Raw genomic sequence first — 10,674 nt, 5'->3', positions numbered from 1 at the left:
ATCTCAGCTATTAAATAATAACAATTTAACCATCTTACCATCTCTTGTTCTTTTATATTGCCCTGAAGGAAGAATGTGAAGTTTCTCTTTTGACTCAGTATATAAACTCACAAATGTTTCAGTGTTTCGAACGAAAAAGCGCTAGTTTTCCCACTACGAATACACCCTTCTTAATTCAGTAAGAATGCATACGTTACAATCTGATATTCAGGTATTAGTTCCACAGTTGCACTTGTCACATACACCATTTGTCACAAGTGTAGACTACCTGGCGCTCGGCATTAATGGGTACAACAAGGACTGGTCGGCTCGGAGTCAGTATAATGTGTCTGAGTGGGGATCCATGCTTCACTGCGGCATGGTATCTCAGTGGGCTAGCACTATAAAACCAGCTTAAGTCTGGGCTAGTACAAGCAGCCACACATACACACACACACGCATGCACGTCGTCATATCAGCGAAATATTCTCAAGCACGACGTTAATCCGCCGCCATTGTGTTACACTGATGCACAGACCAGGAAATAAATCACGTTCCTAGTCCTCTTTACGGCGAATCGCCACTATTTTTAGTAAATACTACTTGACAAAGAGACTGCCACTAAATTTCCTGTTTTTTTGTTTAAGTTTCCATGTTTGTATATTTATGTCCATCAGACGAAGAAATAGATTGTCCTCGGAAATATATATATATCATGTGCTGGATCAACGGGACAGTTTGTGATATATTTGAGACGTTTTTCAAAAAATTATTTAACTCTTTTTTGCTGGTGGCACCCTTCCCAACTAACAAGCAATTGATCAAACAATTATTTCTCTTTCATTTTTTTTAAAATTCCAAGTGATTCCTTTGGATCGTTGTTTTTTGTTTTTTATCATCGTATCTGGAGCTAACGTTATTCACTCAGTGTTTAACTTCTCGGTTGCCGTTTGTTTTCAAAATTTAATCACTAGGGCCCACTGTACCTGGTATCCGGTTCTGTGAATTCGGAACAAGTTAAATCCAACATGCCATTGCCAGTGATAAGCCTTAATACAGGCATCGCACAAAGGTCTCGGACATTCCATCATGGGATCCGGATAATCTTCGCACGACGCTTCCCACTGTACAATTTCCCAGACACAAAGTAGAACATTTTCCAAAACCTACTTGCTGGTGCCTTTTTGAATGTGTTAAAAGGAAGTTTTGTGGTGCTTGCATCATTAACCGTTAATAATAAGAGAATGTTGGAAAAAGCTGCTATGTTGTCTGAATGGACACAGAATTCTAACAGTCGGGTGTGGCCATCTGCAGTGTGTCAGTCTCCGGAGTCAGTCGTGTGCTATATATGGACTTTGCCGGATTTAGACAGAATATTATAGAATGATGTGGAACTGACTAGAAAGAACTACAGTCCGTTTGGGTTCAAATGAGAACGACGAATGACTAAATATCTCAAAATAGGGATAAGTGCACAAAACACAAATGAGAAACATGGTCCTGAAACCTCTGTACCCAACTGGATCTGAAATTTGACATTTTATGATCGATCAAGGAAAAAGTAGTTAAAGAAACCATCATGTAATATTATGCTGTTTTCACGCTTCACATCGAGGGGTGAAAAACGGCTGATTGAACAGTGCCTGACCAGCTGGGGTCATCTCACCTGGCTGTGCTGAGTTGCATCTGAATGAAAGCTGGTGCTATTCCACCAGCCGCTGTGAAACAGTCAACCCTCACTGTGAAGCGTGAAAATAGCACAATATTACATGATGGTTTCTTAAACAACCTTTTCCGCGATCGCTCATGAAACATCAGATTTGAGATCCTGTTGGGTACAGAGGTTTTGGGACCATGTGTCATATTTGCTTTGTGCACTTATCCCTATTTCGAGATATTCAATCATTCATCGTTCACATTTGAACCCGAACGGACTCCGTGAAGATCCGGGTTAGAATTGGTTTGAGCAGACCATGCTTGTCGTAAGAGGCGACTAACATAAACGGGAGGACACGTGTTATCGTATACCAGTTGCGTAGATCGATGCTTATGTTGTTGATCATTGGATTGTCTGGTCTAGACTCAATTATACACTGCCGCCATTATGGCTTGAATATTGCTGAATGCGGCGTTAAGCAACAAACCAACCAACCAGCCTTTCTGATGAATATGTTCAAAATAGACCAACACTGTATGTAGTCTGTAGTCCTACTTTGTACATTGTACTATGTGTACTTTCATTCATGGCACTTGTATACTTGGCTGCTGGTAAGCGAGCTTTAATGCATTTTGATATGTACAGTTTTATTGGTTTCTAAACGAGCATTAAATCAATTGGTAATAATGTTTAGTAAGTATTAAAACACTTTGGTACCTTTCACAAATAAGACCTGTATAATGATCAATAAATATAATTAACCTTCTACATTTTAACCCTGACTGGATTGATTCGTCATTGTCGTAGAAGCAAATATGTCCGAAAAACGCAATGCACTACCATCCACGTTCATCTTTGCAAACTGTATTTGTTGTACATCATTGCCACTTCAGAGCGGTTCTTAACACCATCAATATGACAGATATTAAATGAAAGTTCAAAAGTAAAATAATTATTTATTTAGAAATATTCAATTACTCAGTATGTTTGTGTTTACGTTAACACTAAGATGGACTTAAATTCTGCTGAAACGGCTGAGCGCGTGATGCAATATAAGCATACAACACATTCACATGTGTTACTGTTTCACCGAACATGATAACATGATTTGACGAGAAGTCGACCAGGAAGAGTGAGTGAGTGAGTTTAATTTTACGCCGCACTCAGCAATATTATTCCAGCTACATGTATATGGCGGCGGTCTGTAAATAATCGAGTCTGGACCAGACAATCCATTTATCAACATCATGAGCATCGATCTACGCAGTTGGGATACGATGACATGTGTCAAGCAATTCAGCGAGCCTGACCACACGATCCCGTTAGTCTCCTCTCACGACAATCATGGGTTATTGAAGATCAATTCTAACCCGGATCTCCGAGCAGGAAGAAATGCAACATGGCTTTAGGTACACAAGCTTGTGGTAACCAATGAAACAAAGCACACAATCAACATCTGCGCACCGTAGGTTTGCTGCAGGAAAGAATCCAGCTTAGCACATATCCTTGTTCGTCAAAACACAAAACAATCTCGTTTCCAACAGCAGGAACAGCCCTCATGATTTACATCAGACCATCACTTGATCAAAACAACTACAACTGGTATCACATTCATCACCATCGAACAGACGTTTTTTGTTTGTTTTATTGAAGGGCCGGTGGGTTGGCCTAATGGTTAAATCGTTAGCCCGTAACACCGAAGACTGGTGTTCGATTCCCCACTTGGATAAAATGTGTGAAGCTCTTTTCTGGTGCCCCACGCCGTGATTTTACTGGAATACTGCTAAACGCGGCGTAAAACTAAATTCAATTAATCAAACTCAGTGTTTCATTGTAAGCCTCCAACATGAGTGTTAACATGGCCTTGTTTACTTTCATCACTGTTGTTATCGAACTTAGGTATATATAAGAAACATCCAAATGTTACTCTCACGTAGTTTAATGAATGTTCGCTGGGTTGGTTATATATTTGTCGTACTTCATATCACCCCCGCGACGTCGTTGAATGAAGAAAACTATGACGCCACCGAGGATGCCGCCCAGAACCAACATTGCGATTGCTACTCCAACAAGTGTACCTTGGAAAGTGGAAAAAAATTAATATAATTCTTTTATATTATGGGGTGCAATAACACTACTGGAATAAAGTAACTGTGAATTGTTTTATGTCATGTTATTTTGTTAATGTAAAAAGATAATATCACGATTTCAAGTGTTTTCCTGTTTAACCGTTGACAGGGTAATATCATATTCTGTATGATTAGACTCCAGGCATTGTGACACGCCCTTTAAGAGATGTGATGACAAAACTCATTTTCAAATTTAGCATTGTGTGTGTCCACCATTCACGTGTGTGTCCACCATTCACGTGCGTGTCCACCATTCACGTGTGTGTCCACCATTCACGTGCGTGTCCACCATTGCAGGTTTGACAAAGACGATGCATAGACGACACTAAGCGATTGAAGTAAGCTTGGGTAATGTTGTTCTGTTTCTGAACCAAGTTGAACGCTTGTCCCAATTCAGCTAACGTCCACGGCTGATTCTGGGCTTGACGTAATGGGAGAAATAGCTGGCCAGGGGAGTACCGGGATGTCCTGCTGTTTCAGGAAATCTGTCACAAGACGAGCGACATGTGGACAGGCATTATCTTGCTAAAGCGAGAAGTCTCTGTACTTGAATGAACGGCTGCACATGAGGCTCGGTGATCCCATCCCTGTATCGCAGACCTGTCAGATTACATTGGCACATGGCAAGATCTGTCTGACCATGAGATGTGATTGTGTCCCACACCATAACGTAATTGCCACCAAACTGAACAACGCAAAGGGCTCTGTCAATGGAACCCTGTGAGCAGATCTCCAAAACTACAAGTGCTTGCTCATCCATCACCCAGGGTGCAGATCTCCATAACGGACGCTACTTTCCCTGAACCCCTATCACTGCTTCATCTAGCATAACGATGTTACCTTCCCTGAGATCTATCACTGCTTCACCTTGCCAAACGACACCCCACTCTTTCAGCTCTATCGATATTCCATGCCATCGAACATTGATTCATCCTGTTGAAATGCACCACACTGTCAGAGATCTATTACTTAGTGCCAGAGAAAGAGCCCAAATAATTGGCTAGGTACTCATTCATTTCAGATATTGCGATTACAAGATACCTGTTGCTGGCGAAGATTTTGACGGTGACGTTTCCCCACACTGCGTCGCCGACGACGACGGTGATGTTTTGTGTCCTCCTAAAATAAATGCATTTTGATGAGATGTATAACACTGTATATCAACTGTCATAAGGTAACTTATAATCCTGCTATATGATACTCCAGTGCAATGAATCATGATCATCATAATCATCAGCGATATTTGAACGTTCAAAGCAATGTAATATTATTTATCACACCTTTCTATAATGTTGTGTTAATTTCGTGCAAATATTTAATGATGTTATCTTATCATCATGCCAGCTGATCAATACTGAATTATTCAACGAATGTGTCATGGTTCTGTAAAAAATCTATGGAGAAACGTGCATTTCAAATTGTGTCTACCGTTGTCTGTGACAATTCCGTCCTGGTGTATGTGTTTTACAAATTACCATCATGTTGTTAGTTATTCAACTATAGTTCTTGCAAAAGTTTTGTAATTACATTTAGAAATTACAAGGAGACCCTGAATATTGTTGCACGGTGCTCCAACAGTGTACAGGAACTCTGTAGGGGAGATAACTGAGCTCGTTTTCCGTGGCGATATTGTGGTACAATTTAGTGCGAAAAGGGAGTATAGCAGTCCAAAGCAACGCGCTAATGAAGAAACAAGCAACGAATGGAAACCGATATAATACATATTTACTATTATTATGCAAGCATATTTTTCCGGCTACCTGATTGGTCTAGAGGCGGTCACGTGACCGTCAACAGAAAAAGCATGTTGACTCCAACCAAGGTCCAATCAAAAGTCATATTGCCCTGAGTTACTTTGACGTCAAGCTATGACGACATTCACGTCAAGCTATGACGTCATTCTATTGTTTACATGTCACAGTATTGTTGACATAACGTTATTGGTTTGTAGTGAAAATAAAATTACTTTTCTTGACTAAATGGACATGTTTTTGATTTTAGGAGCTTTTTTCGGTAATTACATACTAAAACAATTATAGACTGGCGAATTCGGTCAATACCAGTTTTTATGGACCCGCGAAAAGCTTCGTCCTCGGTCAATATTACTTTTCGCGGGTCCATAAAACCAGGTATTGACCTCATCACCAATCTATAATTGTATAATATTGTTTTAATATTGTCAGTGTTGATTACATGTAATAGGGGGAAAGTTTTATTGTACATTAAATTTGTTTGCTTTTGTAATGAAGACATGACAGTAAGTTGTTGCAGTAGTGATGTTTCGCATTAGGGTATTTTTTTTATTATATTGTAACACGATGAACATTCAGGTGTTATAGAGAAAACTGACTCACCAGTATACGTTCTTGTGGAGGAGGGTGATGCAGCTAACAACGTAGAGCTTTTGCCTTCACAAGCACATGGAGTAGTTTTCTCCGCCTTGACAGTAGCTGATGTGGATGCAGCTGACGTTGTGGGGCTGTTGCAGACACAAGCACAAGGAGTAGGTTTCTGCACCTTGATAGTAGTTGATGTGGATGTAGCTGTTGTCGATCCAGTCGTGGTTGTCGGTGTCGCTGATGATGAGAGAGATTCTGTGTGTGCAGTTACATTCGCTGGCCCATCTGTTATTGCTTGAGTTGTACTGGGGCTGGTAGCTTTTTGAGACAATGATGTTGTTAGTGAGAATTGTAAATACTCTTCGGTGATGTTGCTTTTTATAGTGATATAATGAACTACTGAGTTATTGATACAGCAAACTGACATGATAAAGCAATGACATAATTAACTAATATTATTATTATAATCTATTTATATAGCGCCGAGTTCCAGCTGGGCTGCTCACGGGGGCTTTGTTTTTCCCTTGATCATAGGATGTCAGTCTCAACGGCACTTCGTATTATCAATCTCAACTCCCTGTGGGAGCCAACAGCTCTTGCAGCCACTAGGCACACCGAGTTAACGTGGCTTTCCCATCCTTACGAGATACCCATTCACAGCTGGGTGGACTGGGACACGTAGTCACAGTACATTGTCCAAGTTAACTGCACGTTGCTGTACCCGCATTAGGTGTTTGCACATATCCATGTGGCGACCATCTGGTCATATACCAACGGATTCGTGGGTTCTTTTAAGTGCACAGGGTTGTGTACTGCACACTAGGGGCTGTGACAACTGTGATAGAGTCTGCACACAAAGTTGACTCCAAGGTTTTTACACCCGGTCACAGGTGGGCTCGATCCCGGCACCTCCAACCTCGCTGGATTACTAGCCTGGCGCCTTAGCCTGCTCGCCCACCACGCCCCAGAGATGTAATTATTTACTAGCAATAAGAACAAATGTCACCTGACACTGTGATATAACGAACTACTCACTGTGCCCATGTGTGGAATCGAAGGTCCGGGTTCGATTCCCCGCTTGCGTACAATGAGTAAAGCCCATTTCTGCTGTCCCCCGCTGTGATATTCCTGGAATATTACTAAAAGCGGCGTAAAACTAAACTCACCAACTCACTTATTGCTTTCATAACGTAGATATATGTCTGAAATAGAATTTAACCTACTCTGAAGACATGTGTTCGCCGTGAGATCATGTGGAAGGTAGAGACGCCCATTCGGGTAATGCATACCTGAAAAGAACTAGAGTGAATTGTCCGACTTGAACTGATATATTTTATACATTATATATATCAGTGCTTCTAATATGACGTCTACGAAATCTACCTAGACGCATCAGAGGTTTCAAATCATTATAACATGCTTTATTGATAAGTACGGTAAACTACGTCTGTATCAAACACGTTCATAATGAACTAACACGTGTAACGAGCTGTTTTTTTGGTGCCGGACACGTGTTGTATTTTTTAGTCGGACGAACTTTGGTCATAACGAACTAAATTCAGTGGCCCCTTGGTTTTCGTTCTAACCACAGATTACAGTGCAGCAAAAATCTAGACAACTCGAAGCGGTTTGGTAAAGTAAAAATAATTCCACTTGTTCGAGACAAGTGGAATGGCGATAATTGACACCTTTTCTCGGGATGATCGTTATTTCGTAAACAATGAATAAAATGAATTCGACGTCAACAGTATGTAGATTTGGCACTTGTATGTGACATAACGATGAAACCCACTTCTCTCTGTCCAGTGAAGCCAAACTAAACTAACTGTGTTTCACAGCTCACTAACTCGGTGTTACGTGGGTATTGTAATATATTAATATTATTTCGTTTCGCTATTTGTCCTAAATTTGTAATGTATATTCCAGGTGAGAATGCCCGTTTCGCTTTTATATGTAATTGGTACGAAACCATCATGGCATGCACAGAACCAGAATAAAAAGGTACCGAGGTACACCCCAGTGTTATCACTGAAATTTCACAGCATCGATACAATGCAAGTATGTAGTACCTTTCAAATACTTTTGCTATCAAAGATTGGTGAAAAACGGACGCAGCCATTCCACGGCGGTCTGTAAACAATATAGTCTGGACCAGACGAGTTATCAATTATTGGTTACATCGTTAAACGTGGGAACCAAACAATTTATACTGACGGTTGTAAATACTGCACCCATCATACGGGATAGCTGACACGTGATCCACGTCAAAAAAGAGACTCTGTTTGGAGTCTGCACGTGAGATCCGTGCAAAATATGAAGCTGTCACACGAGAAATCCGTTTCTGCTACGCACAACATTGCGCAGTCAGTTACCGAACTTTGCTGAATAGTCAGTTTAGCTTTTTGCGATATGGTATACCCCTTGCTTTCCTTGAAGTCTGAGCTGTAGTCACCTGAATATATAAAAGAAAAAAACAACATATTTGTCAATGAAACAAATGTATCATACAAGTGTATGTGGGTGGCTGTTTATGCCGCTATGAGCAATACGCAAATACTATCAGAGCGTGCGTGTGTGTGACTGTAACAGTATTTATGGGAACCTCAAATGATAATTTTCAGGAAGCACGTTGGCTGAGTGGGTTAGACGGCTGACTTTGTGTGCTGGCGATTAAGTGTCTGACTCTGAGTGTATGGGTTCGAATCCCGGATGAGATTAAACCCAACAAAAGTACTATAGAATCTGTACTTTACTGAGAAAGTGCAATCCCAAATATAGCATGCACTACATTTGACCACTTTCTAAAGTATCATTGTGTATTCATTGACTAAGTTTGTAATCCACGTGTTGTAACATTATATCGTACACCAATTTGATTTTTTATTTTAATGTCTGAAATGACAGGGTTGCCTTAAATATGTCCCCTTGTGTATATGAGTCGGATTTTAGGATCAATGATAGTAAGACAACGGCAGTGGAATTCGTGGCAGCAAGGACTCGAACGTACGTGAGTAGTGGTTCCAGATAGTGCTTGAAACACCATCAGAGGGGGACACGTCGTTCAGGTCATGTGACTCAAGGACACACGTGTCGTATTTCTGGGCGTAATTAAAAGATGTACATGGTTTTGACGTCGACGCATCTATACAAAGCTGTGCACACGAGTTGACCGTGGGAATGCTGGGGTGTGTCTCTGAGAAGGACTTGTTCCCGATGTACGTGGAATAGAGCACTCCAAACCCCAGTGTATAATCGCCTGAAACGTGTATTGACAATGCTTTGTACCAGTCATCTGAATGTTAAATCGTGAAGCGTTTGTAAGTACACACTATGGAAAAATACACATTGGTACAGGTACATATACTGGTACAGGTACATACACTGGTAGTGATACACGCTGATACAGATACACACTGGTGTAGATCTACATTGGTAGATTTAACTGGACAATCCAAACTTTCATTTCAAAACTTCGTTTGTTTGTCTTTGTTTAAAGCTACAGCAATATTCCAGTTATATGGCGGCGATCTCAAAATATTCGAGTCTGCACAAGACAATCCAGTGATCAACTTCACGTGCATCGGTCTATACAACTGGGATACGATGACATGTGTCTACCAAGTCAGCGAGCCTGTCCACCCGATCCCGTTAGTGGCCTCTTACGACAAGCAGTATGGGTTGCTGAAGATAAACTCTAACCGGGATCTTCAAATACCAAAACTGGGCTATCCTCAGAAACTGATTCCATGTTGTGTAAAGGGGAAAGAACATTTGAAAGTATATGAATGGACCACTGGCAAGCAATGAAAATGCCAGGTGTTCGCAGACAGGGTCAGCATGTCCTGTAAAGAAGGCAATTGGACCAAGAGACTCACGTGTGTAGACATGCGACGCCTCCACGTGGCTTGCTGTATGACTTGTGTCAGGGAGGTCAGAGGTGAGGGAACACTTGCCACTACTTGGTTGGTACTGAAATGTCCGGCACGAGAAGACCAAGGCAGCTAGACACTGACCAGCGCAGTCTTCTAGTGACAGTCCGGTTAGGACCATATTACCATCCCCTCTGGGAAATGCACGATTTGCAGAAAACGTGAAATGATGCAAGACTGATACTGTAAATAAGAACGGGTTTATCGTACATTTAAGGTGTACAAATTGTTAGATTACAGAACGGTCCGTTTTGCGAAATCTTTCGCCCGGAATCTAGAATGTAATAGTTATATTACACTGTACAGCTTCTTCTAACATACGTTTAGTCATTATAATATTGTTCTTTTTGGCTTATTGTAAATGAAATTTGTTTTTTTAATTGTTTTAGTTATGCAATGCTTTAATTTGAACAATAATGATTTATTTGCATGGTTTGAGACTAACATTTGGATGAATACTGCACTGCTGATGTCTGTTGCCTCCAGATGTCTGTTGTGATGCTCGTGGCGTTAAGAACAGTGCTCTGAAACAGGAGGTGGAATTCTGAATTGAGTGAGTGAGATCACAGCCTGTCAGAGGGAAGTGATACATGTCTTTGAAGTTACAACAAGTCAAACACACGATGCGGCTTGTAACTCCT

At 40.9% G+C, this 10,674-nt stretch overlaps 2 long non-coding RNA genes across 2 annotated transcripts; both read right to left on the bottom strand.

Annotated features, from left to right (window-relative positions):
• Window positions 1-6,131: 6,131 nt before the first annotated feature.
• LOC124271939 lies at window positions 6,132-8,374 on the bottom strand. The gene is made up of 3 exons (XR_006897185.1): window positions 8,319-8,374; window positions 7,328-7,393; window positions 6,132-6,422 (listed from the first exon to the last, which is right to left on the bottom strand). It is a non-coding gene; the product is annotated as an uncharacterized LOC124271939 (long non-coding RNA).
• An 834-nt stretch (window positions 8,375-9,208) lies between these two features.
• On the bottom strand, window positions 9,209-10,535 carry LOC124271938. Its single transcript, XR_006897184.1, has 3 exons — window positions 10,479-10,535; window positions 9,980-10,216; window positions 9,209-9,360 (listed from the first exon to the last, which is right to left on the bottom strand). It is a non-coding gene; the product is annotated as an uncharacterized LOC124271938 (long non-coding RNA).
• Window positions 10,536-10,674: the final 139 nt, after the last annotated feature.

Source organism: Haliotis rubra, unplaced genomic scaffold (genome assembly GCF_003918875.1).
Source record: "Haliotis rubra isolate DU_JTF1 unplaced genomic scaffold, ASM391887v1 Scf1645, whole genome shotgun sequence".
NCBI lineage: Eukaryota > Metazoa > Mollusca > Gastropoda > Lepetellida > Haliotidae > Haliotis > Haliotis rubra.
This window is presented reverse-complemented; position numbering and strand designations above follow the sequence as displayed.